Consider the following 19,654-nt stretch of genomic DNA (forward strand, 5'->3'; position numbering starts at 1 on the left):
ATTGTCTGATGCCTTGGCAAAACATACATAGTCTTTATAAGAGCTTTTGAGAGATTTTCATTTTTCTAGGAGTTGATACCTACTATCGAGAGAGTTAGGTTAGATATACATGGACAATGGAACTAATCTAGGATGGTGAGGTTTTCATATGCCTTAGAGATAAGTTGAGGGTTTCATTCGACTAAAAGGGTTAATGGTTGAGTATAATAGGCTAAACATTACAGTTTACGCTGAGGAGTATTACCACAACAACAATTTGACAAACCAAGGGTTGTAGTTCACACTGAGTAGTATTGTCGTAGCAAAAGTTCTAGGAACACTCTAGTAAATCCTGTCAAGCAGCCTAGGCATAGCACTCTAAATCATCCTAGACATAGAATAACATCTCGCCATAGCAAATCCAACCCAATTTCTCTATCAGAAGTCTGAATATGTGAGGTTTTTCAGATTATCGTAAACTCAACATTTTTATTTGCTTTGACAACTTTTATATATTACCTTTGCATCTCTTTATTGTCTCGACCACACTTTTATGCTCACTTTACACTATAATTTTTCTCGCCTCAACAATACATTTCATTATGTTTACATCAATTGTTTCTGCTTGATTTTCTTTTTAGATAAAAATCTTAGGACTAACTAGTGACACTTAGTTCTAGCTATAGCAAACATAAAAAATTCCCACCAATCCTTGTTGAGACAATAACTCACTTACTACTATATTACTTGCATTGATTATGTATACTTGCACATATTTGCGTGCCACAACATACATATTTACACGCGATCACTTCCGCAACTTCAATCTTGGACACTAGACAACACCTTCAAAATCAAACTTTGTGTCTTTCAACAAATTGTTCATATTTTCTATTCAAATGTTATTTGTGTTATTGATCAAACTCTAAATGCCATTGTCAGTATTCGATCTTATCTCATTGGGCAATATCTTCACTTATAAGTCACTTCCACAGCCCAAGACTTAGGTCTATAGGTTAAGGGTATAGACAATGAGAAAGATACTATTGATTCCCCTAATATGGTTGGTCATAGTGTCTATACGCTAGACATTCATGAGCACTTCTTGCATCTTATTATCAGTTGGTGGTTTCAACCATCTGGGTGGTAAATTCTCCACCCTTCTTACCGTTGATATTTGGTGGCCTCAGTGCTTTCAACATCATAAACAAATAAATTTTCCCCAAATTATCTTCGGTGAGCTTTTTGACGTGTCAACATCTTCTAATCTAAGAAATTCGAAACTATTGTTTATGGTTGTCTTTTTATCCATATCTTTCTCAAAGTTGGTATCAATGTCTCTCTAGATCCCACTATTCCCCTATCCTCCTACAATGATATTAAATCTCTTCGTAAATCGGGATGGGAAAAGCTTGGGACGACGTGGACAAGAGAAGGGAAGCAATAGGCTCAACCTTTGGTGCACCTCAACCTTATGAATATGATCCGATACGAGATGTCGATGTTCTGGTGAACCGTGTTCCTGATGATCCCCCTCGAGTTGGAGGTGAGGATGCTAGTGCGATTCCACCTTACTTTCACGTTCCTGGAGACAATGGACATGAGATTTGCTACCATATAGTCTCACTTCATGACTTTGGGGACTCATATTTTTTAGATTGGTGCTCGACAGTTATATTTGCAGGCGATGTATGTGGACTCTCGACGCTATATTCATGCTAGATTCATCATAGTGAAAGATAGGATTGACACTCTTTCTCGCGACTTTGCTTCATTTCGCGCTTCATCTTCGGATCATGATCACCCTCAGTCGGACGCTTGATCGCTTTTCTTTGATTGACTATTTATTTTGTGCTCTTGTTCGGCATTGCATTTAGACTTTGTTGGATATTTTTTATCTTTCAGTTGTGGATGTTTATTTTCATACTTTTTGGATGCTTATATTTGGTATTTATGTCATTTTGAATGCTTGATATGGTTTCTAATATTTGATATTTAAGACATGTTATGTTTTATTACCATATTTATTGCTTTGAGAATATTATTTATGTTAACTAACCTCGTTTGGTACGTTTGATCTTCACAACTTCTATTTATATCTTGTTTTTCTAAACTTTTAGATTTAACAAAAAAAAATGGAGAAATGTTAGAGTAAAGAGTAGTTATTTTTAGGAAAATCTTAAAAATCTTAATTTTTTTTGAAAGTTTTGTTATATCAAAAAGGGGAGATTGTTGAACCATGCTTTGAGATTTTGATATACCAAAAGTAAATAAGTTTAAAGAAATTTCAAGGTTATTTTTAATTCGGTTTTTAAACTTATAATCGATTCAATCATTCGAATATAGAAATTCTTTTTAAACTCAAAAACTTCATTATTACTTCTCACTCTTTTGTAAAATTCAAGTTATATATTGGAAATGTTTTTCAAACATTTTTACAAAGGTTCTCGAATCTTAATCGAGTCAAAAATCAATTTTAAATACTGGAGTACCGATACTTCAAGAACAGTACCAATACGGGTACTGATGTATCGATACTGTTATATATACTCCCTTTAAGTTTTTGACAAACTAGATTCCAGTAGGCTATTTTTGTACCGATACTCTATGAGTATCAATACTCCTCTCTCACCAACGGCTAGATTTTTGTATTTAATGCAAGCAGTACAGATACTTTAAGCCCGAGTACCGATACTCAATGCATCTGGGCAACATTTATTACGGGAATATTCTTCCCAACGACTCTATTAACTCCCACAACAACTTAAACGACTATAATTGAATGAAGGAGTATAAAAACAAGATTCCAAGTCATATGTGAAGACAAAAAATCATAGAGAAAGCCAAAGCAATCATATTGATCCAAAATCAAGTCAACATTTTTTAATATATTTTTTTTTGCTTTCAAAGAACTCTTTTGTACTCATTTGTTTCAGTTTGTTGAGTGTTCTTTTTTTTCTTGAATTTTGTAAATACATTCCTAGTAAGGTTTTCAAAGTTTGTTGTTTGTAATTTCTTTTTAGGAAGGGTTGTATACTTGAAACTTTGGGGTGTAAGGCTAGGTGTATTTTAAGGTTACACATTGTCCTAAAAGGTTTGAACAAATTAGTGAATTTGTTGAAATCCTTAGTGTGGAAGCTAAGGTAGTGGATATAAACTTCATTGAGGAAGTCGAACCACTCTAAAGTTGCTTGTGTCATTTTTCTTCATTTTCTTGCAAAAAGCTTCCATCAAATTTTATTTTCCAATTCACCCCTTCTTGGCTATTTCATTGGTTCAATTAACTTAACATGTAGACACTCATTTTTATCCCGGATTTAAATTTAGATTTTTATTTTGGTATCTTTTCATTTTTATTATTTCCTTTTTACGATTACTTATTATTACTACTTATTATATTAGAATTATCTTATATATTATTATTACTCTTATTAGTAGTTATTATACGATTTTAGTATATATATTATATAGTCTTATTTATTACTTATTATTATTTACTACTTACTATATATTACTATTGTTATTTATTATTACTACTTATTATATTAGAATTATCTTTATATCTTATTATTACTCTTATTGGTAGTTATTATATGATATTAGTATATATATTATATAGTCTGATTTATTAATTATTATTATTTACTACTTACTATATATTTTTATTTTTATTTATTATTATTACTAAGTATTTATTTTGTTATCATATACAATATTATATATTATTCTTATATATTATTCTTATTTGCCGTTATATGCTATATATTTATTATTATCCATGTAATTTTTTATTACTGTAATTATTATATCTAATTGCATATGTATATTGATTTAGGGTATTGATTGTCATAGGTCCAATATATCAATTGAGTCCAACAGGTTCAAACAAGTTAAAAGTTTCATGAAACCTAGGGATGCAAGCCTCCGGCAGCCGCCAAGGGAGTTACCAGCTGGGAGCGTGTCATTCACAAAAAAAAAAAAAAAAAAAAAAAGGGAAGAGAGAATTTTGAATCTTTTGAAATGGAAACAAATTGGAGAAGGAAATCTCCAAATCTCCTCTGATTTTATATACCAGAAAAGAGGAACTTTCGGCTATATATACCTATGCTTGCTTTGTAAAAAAATGGAAGCGGGAGATACAACCATTACAATATGGAAGTGGGAGATACAACCATTGTAATTCCGAAAGAAATAAAAAAAAGATTCGTTTTTCAATTCATTTTTTCTACTTCACTCATTTTCGTCCGGGATTTATATATAATAATAAAATGTAGTTTTTGAAAATATTTTTGTAAACACATAATTCAAACGTTTTAAATCATATAATATATAATTTTAAAAATCGGTTTTTGAAAATATATAATATTGTTTTGAAAATATATTTTAGAAACATATATTATATAGTTTTAAAAACAATTTTTGAAAACGTATAATATATAGTTTTAAAAACAAATTTTGAAAACATATAGTATATAATTTCAGAAACAAATTTTTTTGAAAACATATATATTATATAGTTTTTTAAAAAATATTTTTGAAAACATATAATATATAGTTTTTAAAAAATATATTTGTGAAAACACATAATATATAGTTTTATTTTTTTAAAAAAAACCTTTTAATATATAGTTTTTAAAAAACTTTTGAAATCGTATAATATATTTTTTTTATCGTATAATATATATTTTTTAGAAAAAATGATTTTTTTTTATTTTGAAAATTTATTATCGGTTACTTTATGTATTTATTTATTTATTTATTTTGTTTTTACTTTTTAATTCTATTTTTAAGTCCAAAGGGAAATCAGGTTTAGCAAGGGGTTAAGGGAGCCCAGTCGGGTGCCTGACCCAGTAAGCCCAGCAAAGCCCAACCGAAGCAGGCCTGATCCGACCCGGGATTCGAGCCCAGCTGCCCGACCCAGGAGAAACTAGGGTTTCATGTTTAGCACCAGCGCCCCAAGACTGAGAGCCATTGGATCCAGTCCTTTGATCCATCGGCCAGGAAGCATCAGAAGCAGCGCGTGAATGCCACACGTCAATGTGGTTACTAACCGGCCGAGATTCCCAACCAAACGACCCATGATTGAACCTGTAACACGAGATACAAATGTTACATCGCTTTTAAAGCATTTCCTCATTTAAAAATCCGTAAAATTTTGTTTCTTTTTATAAAACATTTTAATGTAGTAATAATAAAACAGACATTAAACTTACGTAGGTAAAGAAAAAGTAATGTTCAAACATTTCATCTTTTTACATCTTATTAAATCAAAACCTTTTCAGAGTGTTCTTACTAGGTCTATTACATGCCAATTAAATACATCAAAAGTAGACATGGATGTCGTTCAGTTACTGTTGAGCCCTTGTTTTGTGATGTCAGATGATCTCCTTACTCCGCTTGTATTAAAATCTACGCATGAAATTAACACAAGCTAAGAAATTTCTTAGCGATCATAAACTTATTATGAATTTCTTAGGTTGCACACACAGTGCCAATACGGAAATTCATAAACTTATTATGAATTTCCTTCCAACATGGAAATTCATAAACTTATTATGAATTTCTTAGGTTGCACACACAGTGCCAATATGGAAATTCATAAACTTATTATGAATTTCCTTCCAACATGGAAATTCATAAACTTATTATGAATTTCTTAGGTTGTACACACAGTGCCAATACGGAAATTCATAAACATATTATGAATTTCTTAGGTTGCACACACAGTGCCAATACAGAAATTACAATACATACATTAAGAAACATGCATCTATGACTATTATAATACATAAGTACATAATAAATGCACTCACCTGGCAGGCCTCGCTATTATATCCAAAACGCAAATCTGACTACTCAGCGACTTTATCTTTGCCTTTCGTTTTACTTGACTTAAGAGCTTGATTCGGATCTACTCAAACATCCATTGAAGACACATATCATACCAAATGTTAGTATATTTCCTAACATTTATACTTTAACAATACTCAAAAGTACTATTATTTAATTTTCTGTAACAATCTCAACCTATCTTAAAATTCCTAGCTCAATAATATCGGTAACCCTACCATGGTATCGATACTTCTATACTATGGTACCGATACTCCCTTTCAGTATCGATACCATTTCTACATTCTGGATCCATGGTATCGATACTTTTCTCCTAGTACCGATACTTCTATGTTATGGTACCGATACTCCATTATAATATCGATACCATTCTGCGTTATGTAATCAATGGTATTGATACCTTCTTCACAGTATCGATACCTACATCAGTATCGATACTAATTGCATCAGTATTGATACTAATTGCATCAGTATCGATATTGTTCATCTGATTTCTTCCAAATTTAAGCCTATAGTATCGGTATTGTTCTTCCATTATCGGTACCCTTACCTAGATTTTCCATTTTCAACTCGATTTTTACCCAAATTTGGTCAATTTCTCTTATTTTTTACCTCCAACAATACTATCAAACTCTTTTTTACTTGATCTGACTAACTTTCCTTCATTTAACTTCTTATAACATCTACAATCTCCAAAGAACATTTCAATCCAAGAATCATGCCACTTTTTCTAACATGTCTTTAAACCCATCCAATGCTTCTAATCTCTTATTTACTTCTTTGACAAGTCAAATATACTAGTAAACATCAATAAAAACTCATATCTTAACATATCATTCAAAAACCCATTTTCTTAAATCTTAAATATTTCATCCCATTCTTAGTTTTAATCTTATTTAACCCTTCCATAAGCCTCTATAATACTTAATGATTCAAAAACCAATAAAAAACGAAAGGAAAAGCTAGCCATATGAAACCTTACCTTTGGCCATTGAGGAGAGCCTTTACACGGGGAAGAAGAAGAAAAGGAGATGGCTTTGATGACTTAACTTTCCTCTTTTCCCTTATAAAAATCCCTAATAAGGAAATGAATTTTAAATTCATTTCCCCTTAAAGGACCAAAATGCCCTATTAATTCATCTATTGTTACAAATTAGTCTAAAACATTATTTCAAATTATTTTCTCATCTTTTATCATTTATTCAAATAAATCCTCAAATTTTAAATCTTTTCAATAAAGTCTCTAACCTGATATTTGGGGTATTACAATTCTACCCTTAAGGAAAATCATCCTCGAATTTAAAGAAGTACATGAAACGAAGAGGTGTGGAAACTACTTCCTCATTTCCTTCTCTCATTCCCAAGTAACTTCTTTTACTTTATGATTCTGCGAGAGCACTTTAACTAACAGAATCCTCTTGTTACGCAATTCCTTGTTTTCTTTTTCCAAGATCCGAACTGGTTCTTCCTCATAAGTTAAATCTGGTCCAATTTCAATCTCTTCAGGGGTGATGACATGGGATAGATCTGATTTGTACCTTCTAAGCATCGATACGTGAAAACATTATGGATCGTATCCATATCCAGAGGTAAATCTAATTGATATGATATTGATCCAACCCTTTTCAAGATCTCATATGGTCCAATGAATCTCAGGCTCAGCTTTCTTTCGCGCACAAATCTCAAAACTTTCTTCCAGGGTGACACTTTTAAAAATACCTTATCTCCCACTTGAAATTCAATTTCTTTTTTTTTTTCAAATCTTCATAAGACTTCTGACAATCGGAGGCTATTTTTAGATTGCACTGGATAGTTTTTACTTTCTCCTTTATTTCTTTCATGAAATCTGGGCCAACTAGATTCCTATATTTGAGTTCAAACCAATTTAATGATGTTCAACACTTTCTCCCATACAAAGCTTCATACGGGGCCATCTTAATACTCTATTGGTCACTATTGTTATACGCAAAATTTCGCTAAAGGAAAATACATTTCCCATGATCCTTTAAACTCAATCACACATGCCCTTAGCATATCCTCTAGTATCTGGATAGCTCATTCTGACTGTCCATCTGTCTATGGATGAAAAGTTGTACTGAAGTTTAATCGAGTACCAAATGCCTCATAAAAAGACTTCTAGAATCTTGAAGTAAACCTTGTGTCTCGATTATACATTATTGATATAAGCACTCCATGTAGTCTAACTATCTCTTTTATATACAACTTCACATACTTATCCATCGATTAATCTACTCAAACTAGAATAAAATGAGTTGTCTTGGTCAATCTATACACAATTACCCAGATCGAGTTCTTTTTACCTAGTGTCAAAGGTAGCCCCGAAACAAAATCCATTGTAACTCGTTCCCAATTTTACTTAGGAATAGATATCGGTTGTAGCAATCTGGAAGGCACTTGATGTCCAACTTTCACTTGCTGGCATGTCAAACATTTTGCAACAAACTCTGATACAACTCTTTTCATACCAGGCCACTAATAACGACTCTTTAAATCATGATACATCTTATTCCCACCTGGATGCATCGTCAAAGGGCTATAATATGCCTCGTAAAGAATATTTTTCTTCAATTCATCATTATCTGGAATGCAAAATCTTCCACGATAATATAAACATCCATCGACTCTTATATCAAAGTCTTTGGCCTCTTCTTTTTCGACTTGCGCCATTCTCGCCAAGCATTTGTCATCTCAACCTTGAAGCTCTTTTACCCAATCCAAAAGAATTGGCTTTAACTTAAGTTCAACAATCAAGACATCATATTCCTTTAAAGACATATGTGCATCCAAAGCCCGTAAAGCTGCAAAAGTCTTTCGACTTAGTGCATCAGCTACCACATTAGCCTTTATGGGATGATAATCATTAATCAAATCATAATCTTTTAAAAGATCAATCCATATTCTCTATCTCAAATTCAGTTCTTTTTGAGTCAGTAAATACTTTAGACTCTTGTGATCCGTGTAAACATGGCAATGCTCACCGTACAGATAATGGCGCCAAATTTTTAAAGCAAACACTACTGCTGCCAATTCCAAGTCATGTGTCAGGTAATTTTTCTCATGATTCTTCAGCTTTCTTGAGGCATAAGCCACAACTTTCCCTTCTAGCATCAGCACACATCCCAGTCCATTATGGGATGCATCACTGAAAATGACATAATCTTTACCTGACACAGGTTGCATAAGCATTGGGGGCTCTGTTACTATTCTCTTTAGTATTTCAAAACTTTCTTGGAATTTCTCCGTCCAAACAAAAGGCACATCATTTCGTAGAAACTTAGTTAGTGGTAAAGCTAACATTTAGAAGTTTTTTAGGAACTGCCAACAATAACTAGCAAACCCTAAGAAACTCATAACTTTCAAAACATTATTTGGGGGTTGCCAATCCATTATAGCTTGAATATTTTTAGGATCTAATCTTATGCCTTCTGCAGAGAATATATGACCAAGGATACCAATCTCAGCTAACCAAAATTCACACTTGGACAATTTGGCATACATCCTCTTTTCTCGATGTATCTAAAGAACCATTTGAAGACGAGCATCATGTTCCTCTCTTGACTTGGAATATACCAAAATATCATCTATAAACACCACCACAAATTGATCCAAGTAAGGTTGGAATACTCTATTCATTAAGTGCATAAATGCTTCCAGAGCATTAGTTAATCCAAATGGCATTACCATGAATTCATAGTGTTCGTATCAGTCTAAAAATCTATCTTTGAAATATCATCCTTCTCAATCTTTAACTGATGGTACCCTAACCTCATGTCTATCATAGAGAACACTGCTGCGCCTTTTAGTTGATCAAATAGATCATCAATCCTCGGAAGAGGATAATTGTTATTTATCGTTACTCTATTTAACTGACGATAGTCAATACATAACCGCATAGACCCGTCCTTCTTTTTCACAAATAGCACAAGTTCTCCCCAATAAGAAACACTAGGTCTGATAAATCCCTTATCGAGTAGCTCTTGCAACTGGGCTTTTAATTCTTTTAACTCTGTTGGAGCCATTTGATACGGAGCCATAAAAACATGTTTGGTACCCGGGTAAACCTCAATCTTGAATTCCACTTCACGATCTGGAGGTAAACCCGGTAATTCCTTTGAAAAAACCTCTGGAAACTCCTTAATTGTTGGAATATCATTTACTATCACTTTCGACACTCGAGTGTCTATCAGATTAGATAGAAAAGGCATGCATCCATTTGACATCATTTTCTTTGCAGTTACGGACGATATCACATTGGATGATGATTTTGCTTTTTCACCTATCACTACTATTTCGGAGCCTTCCGCATCCTTTAAGAATAATCACTTCTTGTGATAATCCACCCATCCATGATGTGGAGACAACCAATCCATACCCAAAATGATTTCAAACTCGTCAAAGGGCAACTACATCAAGTTTCCCGAGAACACAACCCCTTGAATTTTAATCGGACATTTTCTACATACCCGAGTTACCCTTGCACTATAACCTATAGGGTTTACTGCTATCATTTCACTAAAAAATTGTTCTAAAGTAATTCCTCTAGTTCTAAAGGAATTCTTCTAGTTCTAACCAACTTTGTACTAATATAAGAGTGCGTAGAACCAGGGTCAACTAGAACAAAGACAGGATCATCAAAAAAATAGAATGTACATGTTATGATCTTCGGATCATCCCGATCCTCATTGGTCTTTATGTTATAAATTCGGGCCACTACCCGAGTGTCTTGTCGCTAGCTAGCCTCAGATTGACCGCATGACCTTCCTCTTCCTCGATTTCTACTAGGTGTTGCTACTGATCTATCAATTTGTGTCGATCTATCCCCAAATCTCTTTGTGCAATTCTGAGCATAGTGACCAGATTCACCACAATGAAAGCAAGCGCTAGACAACAATCTACATACTCCACGGTGTGACCTGCCACATGTCTCACATATAGTTATCTCTCCAAAATCTCTACCCAAGCTAGCAGTAACAGAATGAGACTGCTTAGTTTTATGTGAAGCTGCAGTAGAATTAGCTTTGTCAGTATATCCAAAACATGAGCCCTTGCCTTTCTTAGCATGATGTGTAGATGAAGACATTCCAATCCTGTTTCCCATCTGCATACTCTGTTCCGCTGCTAGAGTCTCCTCTTAAGCTCTTTCCGTAGCCTTAGCTTGGTTTATAAATTCTTGCAGGCTAGGCAAGTTTAAGGCCAACATCATCTTTTTCACCTTAGGCCTCATACCCTTAATAACCAATCACGTTGAGCTTTATCATTAGGAACTACCTTACTAGCATAACGACTAAGCTTGTTGTATTCAGCCTTATACTCATCCAGTGTTCGATCACCTTTTTCAAATTAAGAAATTTCAATAGCATTGACCTCATAAATTGCTCCCAATGCACTTGTTCTTGAACTCATCTTGAAAGAATTACCAGTTCACTTGTTCAGGTGATGCATACATCGTCGTATTTGACCACCACACTAGAGGTGATCCTCAGAGTAACGATACAACTCCACCTATCATTTTATAATCGAAGCACTGTAGACTTTCCAACATCACCATAACATCGTTTAAGCATAAACCAACATCCATCAGACCTTCACCTTCTTCTCCCCTGAACTCAGTAGCTCCCAAACTTCTTAACTCTTTTGGGATTAACATTCGCGGTGCTGGAGGAGCAGGGGAGGCGGAGGAGGTTGGAACCGTGTCAATATAGCATCGAGAGCTTGCATAAAAGCTCCAAACTTTGGTACGGACATACCCTGATGTTCTAGTGCACTGGCGTTCTCAGATAGAATTGGATGTTCATTATTCTCTTCATAACTTTCACCACCCTATCCATCTCTATTTTCTCGCTCAGCCGCTCTTCTCAAATTCGTAGAATCCGACATCTAGTATAACATACATAAGGATAATACTTAAGTTATTAAGGAGAGATATCGATCATATTCTAACTATACCCTATCAGTAACCTTGATGTCTTAGTGGCATGTAAACCTATTTTACATTAAAATACACTCAATTTCGATCGAGAATCGGCTAAACATGTAGCTCTGATACCAATAAATATAACACCCATCTCCATTATACCTTTTGGTACCGAGATACAGATGTGACATCAGTTTTAAATCATTTCCACATTTGAAAATCCGTAAAATTTTGTTTCTTTTTATAAAACATTTTAATGTAGTAATAATAAAACAGACATTAAACTTACGTAGGTAAACAAAAAGTAATGTTCAAACATTTCATCATTTTACATCTTATTAAATCAAAACCTTTTCAGAGTGTTCTTACTAGGTCTATTACATGCCAACTAAATACATCAAAAGTAGACATGGATGTCATTCAGTTACTGTTGAGCCCTTGTTTTATGATGTCAGATGATCTCCTTACTCCGCTTGTATTAAAAACTACGCGTGAAATTAACACACGCTAAGAAATTTCTTAGTGAGGCGTAAATATTCATAAGAAAAATTCTAAACAGGAGTATATCATAACAATTCTAATATCAATTAACTCTTTCAATTCATGATATACTCTATAGTTTGCACATACAGTGCCAATATGGTAATTCACAAACTTACTATAGATTACGTGGGTTGCACACCCAGTGCCAATACGAAAATTCATAAACTTATTATGAATTTCTTAGGTTGCACACACAGTACAATACAGAAATTCATAAAATTATTATAAATTTTTTAGGTTGCACACACAGTGCCAATACGGAAATTCATAAACTTATTATGAATTTATTAGGTTGCACACACAGTGCCAATACGGAAATTCCAATACACACATTAAGCAACATGAATCCATGACTATTATAACACATAAGTACATAATAAATGCACTCACCTGGCTTGCCTCGCTATTATATCCCAAACGCAAATTTGACTATTCAGCGACATTATTTTTGCCTTCGTTTTGCTTGACTCGGGAGCTTGATTATGATCTACTCAAACATTCATTGAAGACACATACCATACCAAATGTTAGTATATTTCCTAACATTTATACTTTAACAATACTCAAAAGTACTATTATTTATTTTTCTATAACAATCGCAACCTATCTTAAAATTCCTGCCTTAATAGTATCGGTAACCCTACCATAATATCGATACTTCTATACTGTGGTATTGATACTCCCTTTCAGTATCCATACCATTTATACATTCTGGATACATGGTATCGATACTTTTCTCTTAGTACCGATACTTCTATACTATGGTACCAATACTTCATTACAGTATCGATACCATTTCTGCATTCTGGAATCAACGGTATCGATACCTTCCTCATAGTATCGATACCCACATCAGTATCGCTACTAATTGCATCAGTATCGATATTGTTCATCTGATTTCTTCCAAATTTAAGCCTATAGTATAGGTATTGTTCTTTCAGTACCGATACTATTACCTAGATTTTCCATTTTTAGCCCGATTTTTACCCAAATTTGATCAATTTCCCTTATTTTTACCTCCAACAAAACAATCAAACTCTTCTTTACTTAACCCGACTAAGTTTCCTTCATTTAACTTCTTATAACATCTACAATCTCCAAAGAACATTTCAATCCAAGAATCATGTCACTTTTTCTAACATGTTTTTAAACCCATCCAATGCATCTAATATCTTATTTACTTCTTTGACAAGTCAAATATACTAGTAAACACCAATAAAAATTCATATCTTAACATATCATTTAAAAACCTAATTTCTTAAATCTTAAATATTTCATCCCTCTCTTAGTTTTAATCTTATTTAACCCTTCCATAAGCCTCTATAATACTCAATGATTCAAAAACCAACCAAAAATGAAAGGAAAAACTAGCCAAATGAAACCTTACCTTTGGCTATGGAGGAGAGCCTTTACACATGGAGGAAGAAGAAAAAGTGATGGCTTTGATGACTTAACTTTTCTCTTTTCCTTTATAAAAATCCCTAATAAGGAAATGAATTTTAAATTCATTGCCCCCTTAAAGGACCAAAATGCCCTATTAATTCATCTATTGTTACAAATTAGTCTAAAACACTATTCCAAATCATTTTCTCATCTTTTATCATTTATTAAAATAAATCCTCAAATTTTAAATCTCTGAATACCATGGATGCACACATAGTGCTGAAAGCACACAAAGTACTGATACGAAAATGCAACATATGCATTAAACAAAATCGATCGATAACCATCATACACAAAGTATGTCGAATTACACCTACGACTCTCAATGCACATACAATAAGCCTTTAAATCAAATTCTTAGATTAAACATTTATTCTGAAATATCGATAGCTATTAAAATAATATAAAGTTCATCCATCTATTTTAGGATAGTTCATACTCTAAAATTATTCATAAAATCATTTTCATAAACTTTATGAAAAAATTTCAAAATACGGTAAATCATGTTTTTATAAAAAAAACATTCGAGGTTGACTCATCGCAAGTCGTCCTCATATCATATAAGTATATAATAAATGCACTCACCAAGTATGCGTCACTATTATGCCTTACTATAAAAATCCAATTATTCTTGAACTTTTTCTTTGCCTTTTGTTTTGCTCGTATCATGAGTTCGATCACGATCTACAAAAGCGTCCATAAAAAGTAATATTAATTTTGAAATACAATGTTAGTATCCTTACTAACATTTTTACAAAATAGTAATACTCAAAAGTACTATTATTTTCGAATTTTTTTAAAATTCATCTTAACTTTTCCTTTTTATTCATAATGGGCCCTTGTCATAAATTCTTCAATTCAAGCACAAAATGACCAATAAATTTCCATAATTAAATTTCCAGATCAATTCCCAAACAATGCCATAATTAGCACTTAAGCCACTAACTTTCTCAATATTCACCATTTTGTACTTAAACTTTGCTAACTTTCCAAAATGGCTTAATTTCACATTTTAAAATAAATTTCAGCCCTCAAACAGTAATTTCCAGTAATGTACATCAATTATTGAGTAAATACACAATCAGCCCATAACTTTTCAAAATTACCAAATAGGTCCCTCAACTTTTAAAAAATTACAAAATGACCCAAAAAAATTTATAAGTCTTGTATAACCTTCCAAATATCATTTCTAATCCATGGGAATTTTTCCACAATTTTTCCCAACTTACTCATGGTCGTATGCTTTAGGGGTATATTTCTCATGATTTTCACTTGATTCAAGCATAAAGCCAACCTCTATTCAACATTCCAAAACAACTAGAATCAAACCCCTAACTTAATTTCATCAAAATACATCTTTCCCCTAAAGCTAGGGTTTGGCTGAATTCAACATAGGCTTATATAGCCATTTACAAGTGATTTTAATCAACAATCATACTTGTATATGGTTCTACAACCTCAAAAAAATCATAATCCTTCATCAATTTCATAAACAATAATGTGAAAACAAACCCTAAAATTTGGGATATTTGAACACAAGCAAGATTAGCATGCAATATTGGTACCAAATGATAATGTTTTTCGAATAGAATAATTTTCTATTTCACGGCATGATCCAAAATCCAAAGAAAATTACTAAAAAATGAAAAATAAAATTTCTCTTACCATATTCACGGGGAGCACGAAATGGAGCTGAAAAATGGCCTAGTTTCATGAAATTTTGATGTACTTTCTTGTTAATTTAACCTTTATTTAAGCTTAAATGAATAAAATATTCATTTAATGAAAAATGTCTATTTTGCCATTAATGAAACTTGATAATCACCATCCAATCAAAACACATCAAACTTATCATCTTTCAAAAGTCAAATATGAACAAATTATTTTACCCTTTTCCAATTTTACCAAGCAACTTTCCAAAAATTACAATTTCGTCAATTTGATCCAATGGTCCAAATTAAACATGGAAATAAATCTTCAAATCCAGTGTTCTGTATTATTTTCCATCATTTTAACATTTGAAAATAATATTTTTAAGCCTAATTTATTATCTTTCAATTTTTTTGCGAAATTTCTATTCAATCGGATTTACCAATTTCTTACTAGACTTTAACACATTCTAGTTTTCAACATAAATTTTGGATCAAAAATCTGATTTCAATAAAACCACATATCAAGAGTAAACTATCCATTTATGGAATAAAATTTATTTTTGGGAAAATAACCACTTAGGTCCCTAAATGTTTCCTAATTTTATACTTTAGCCATTAAACTTTCAAAATTTACATTTTGGTCACTAACCAAAATTCAAGGTATTACAAGTAGAGTCGGTCGTCACTTGGAATTTGGACTCCAACCATGTCATCCAAACCCGATAGCCATCGATGACTTAGATAGTGGCAACTTTCCCAAAACTTCGTAGACCAATGTCTTCGGGTCGTAATTGTTTCGCCTCACTACGTGGGCTCCATTCACAAGAACATTTTGTTAGTAAGTGACGACTTCCAAATTAATTTTCACTTCACCGCTCGAGAAATGAAAAGTGTGCATCTCGTGCCGCCAACGTTCGATCAGAGCCTTAATCAACGTCGGGTACAACTTGAAGCCACATACAAATATGGTTGGAAAAAGACCAAATTGATGAAGATATATCAACATCCGTTGATGTGGATCTCCCGATGTCATTCCACGCTGACGAACACTCCATTCTTCTTTCGACCAGAGTTTGATCGATGAAATATGGATGTTGTCGAGGCACATGTCTACTCGGGAAGCCATTGTTCGAGATTTTCACATAAAGTGAGATTTTTTATAATTTTTTTGATTTAGGGATTCATGAAAAATTAAAACCCCAATCCCCTATTTATAGCCCCAATTCCAACAGCTATGTGTGACGAGTTCCAAGTGATCGTTGCCAAGTGACCTTTGCACATATGCCCGCTGACCAACGCCTACAAAACTGCTAGTTTTTTTAATTTGAAAGAACTCATCACCTCGAGGTGACGAGTTCCCCCTTTTTTAATTTCTAATTTTAAACTTTTTTGAATAATAAATTTTTTCAATGGACACGTTACCTCGATGTGATGAGTCTGCTTGAAAATAATAAATTAATGGCCCACGTAAGATCCAGTCATCCGGGTCCATTAAAAAATATTTTAAAAAACTCGTCACCTCGAGGTGACTAGTTCGTCCGACACAATAGCAAATACCGTAGATCCCTAATTAAAATTTGAGGATGGATAAAACCCTAAATTTTTAGTCAAAAAGCCGAAAAAAAAGCCGATGGTTGACCCAAAGGTGTCACTAGCCCATTACTTATTCATATGAAAATGACCGACTGCCAAGATATATAAAACTCATTAATAAGACTACAATGGAACTTTTGAAGAAAAAAATTAAATATAGACTGTTATTTATAAAGTGCTTTTATTTTTATAAAATAGATATTAATTTCTAATAAATAAATAAATATTATTGAACGAGTCCTTATTTGATTATCCTGATTATTATTATTTATAATATTTAAAAAGATATAGAATCAAAGATACTTTATCTGATATTTTAATAATGTAGAGATTTTATTAAAAAATAGATGCTATGAGCTAATCTGTCGAAGGGGTTTAATTTCAACTTCACATCCATTCCCTATCCCTAACCAAAAACCAAAATAATTCACTAAAAAGTAAAATAGTCTTAATATGTTTGCTTGTGCATCAAATAAAAGAACCCAATATATAAGACCAAATTGTTGGATCAAATTAGCCAGATAATTTGACGACAAAAAATATGTGGAAATCAAATGCTCAAATTTTCCCTGAAAAATAACAAAGGAAAAATGGCTTAAAAACAAAATTAATTAATCTTGGGTTTGAACTAGTAGCGAACAAAATATCACTCGACTAAAAAATCAATTTTTGACTCGTATTGACTCAAGAAAACTTGAATCAAATTGACTTCAAGTTGTAATTTTTTAACGACTATGTTGAAAAATTGATTGGTGCAAAACGAGGCTTTAGCATTAACTGAAAAATATTAAGTAAAATATTTAAACAAATAATCGATTAATCGTGTCGTAGTATTAACCACTCCCTAAGAAGAGAATTCGTTCTGATATGTGTAATCGCTACAATGGACGAATAGCTTCCCGAGGTTAACACGACTCTCCAAATTTCATATGCTCGAAATATGGAGTAGACTTGGTGGTACTACTCTTCTCTCAAAACATAAAAACAACACTTCGAATTTATTATAAACCAAGGAAAGTGTTTCTAAAACAAACAATTTGCTTAAGGATGGTTTCTTTTGAGGTGCATATGAAATGGAAAAATAAACATCCAATTATAGGCTTAACATAGAGGTAGAATGGTAAAAAAATTCAATAGTAGTTACAAGATAATTAATTGTCATCAACATTATTCTAATGACCATAAACTATATTAATTATTTTCTAACGACAATAAACGGTAAAATATACTCTGATAAATAATATTTTACCGAGAAAATCTTGCTTAGAAAGAAACACATATGAATCGAATCAGACAACAACAAACGGTTTATACCCAATGTGAAATTCTTTATATTACCAATAGACTCCACTCGAAAATTTTTCAAGTTCAAATCGAGTTGTAAAATACAACTCGAATAACTCAAAATTTTTAGTAATTAGTGAATTATTTTTAAGTTTGAGTCAAGTTCCTCAAATTTATATGATATATGTATATCACATATGAAAAATATATAAAGAAATATATATGTATTTTATATGGCTATAAAAAATAGTTAAATTGAAATAAAATCATAATATTATAAAAATTTACAATTAAATTTAAATAGAAACTCAAGAATTCGACTCGACTCGAAAAAATTTCAAGTCAACTTCAAGTTGTAAAATATGACTCATCAGTTCAAATAACTTAAAATATTTTTAACTCGACTCGATCGAACGCATCCATATTTTGAACATCTCACGAACATGGTACAGATTCGACAGACTTTGTAGATTTGCTATGTGAAGGAAAACACGAATCTGGGTACGAAAATTTCAGGCCATTGTTATTTATTGCTATAGCCGAAGCCTAAAATATTGATGCTTTCCATAGGTTTTCCTTATTTTTATAACATTTAAAATTATATGGAATTAAACTTATATAAATATGTATTATTCTTCGATATACAGATGAGATGAGGTTTAAATAATTTAGATATTATATTAAAAATAATAACATTCGTATTCAAATTTTATTATGAATACTATTATAAATATTTTTATTTTAAATTAGTTTTTAAATTTTTAGATAAATTTAACCTAGTGATGTTTATAGGTCGGTCAATAAGGGATGGATGTATATAGAGAGTGGAAGGGGCTCTTGCCCCTCCCAAAATTTATGGTCTAATAGTATTTTAGGTTATTAATAATTTAAACTTAATTAAAATTAGGCTTTTGTTTTTTTTTTAAATTTTAGATTAAATATGTAATAAGTCTTTATTATTTGAACTTATGTACCTTATCCCTCCGATCCTCTTAATATTTTTTTTGAAAGGGAATGATGTAGGGTAAACATGAATCTAGTAAATGAGTGTTGAAATAAGCATAGGTCGAATGATCTTGTAACCCTTCATGTTTGCTACCCAAATGTGCAGTGTGTGTTGCATTGTTGAATGGTGAGTTTGGCGCCTAGTTTGAATTCAAAGGGTGCACATGAATTTTAATGAATGCACATGCCTTGTTAATGAAGCACATGACAACAAGCATAATGCACATGACTCCTTTGACGTTATATGCAACTCTGCAGCTTGCTATGATGCACTCTCGACCACATGATGCTTACACGATGTGTGTTGATGCTTGGAGAGGACATAGGTGGCTAGTGAAACAAGCTAGCAACTTAGTAAGCTAGCTAGGAG

Source organism: Hibiscus syriacus, unplaced genomic scaffold, assembly GCF_006381635.1.
Source record: "Hibiscus syriacus cultivar Baekdansim isolate YM2019G1 unplaced genomic scaffold, ASM638163v2 tig00110890_pilon, whole genome shotgun sequence".
NCBI classification, from domain to species: domain Eukaryota; kingdom Viridiplantae; phylum Streptophyta; class Magnoliopsida; order Malvales; family Malvaceae; genus Hibiscus; species Hibiscus syriacus.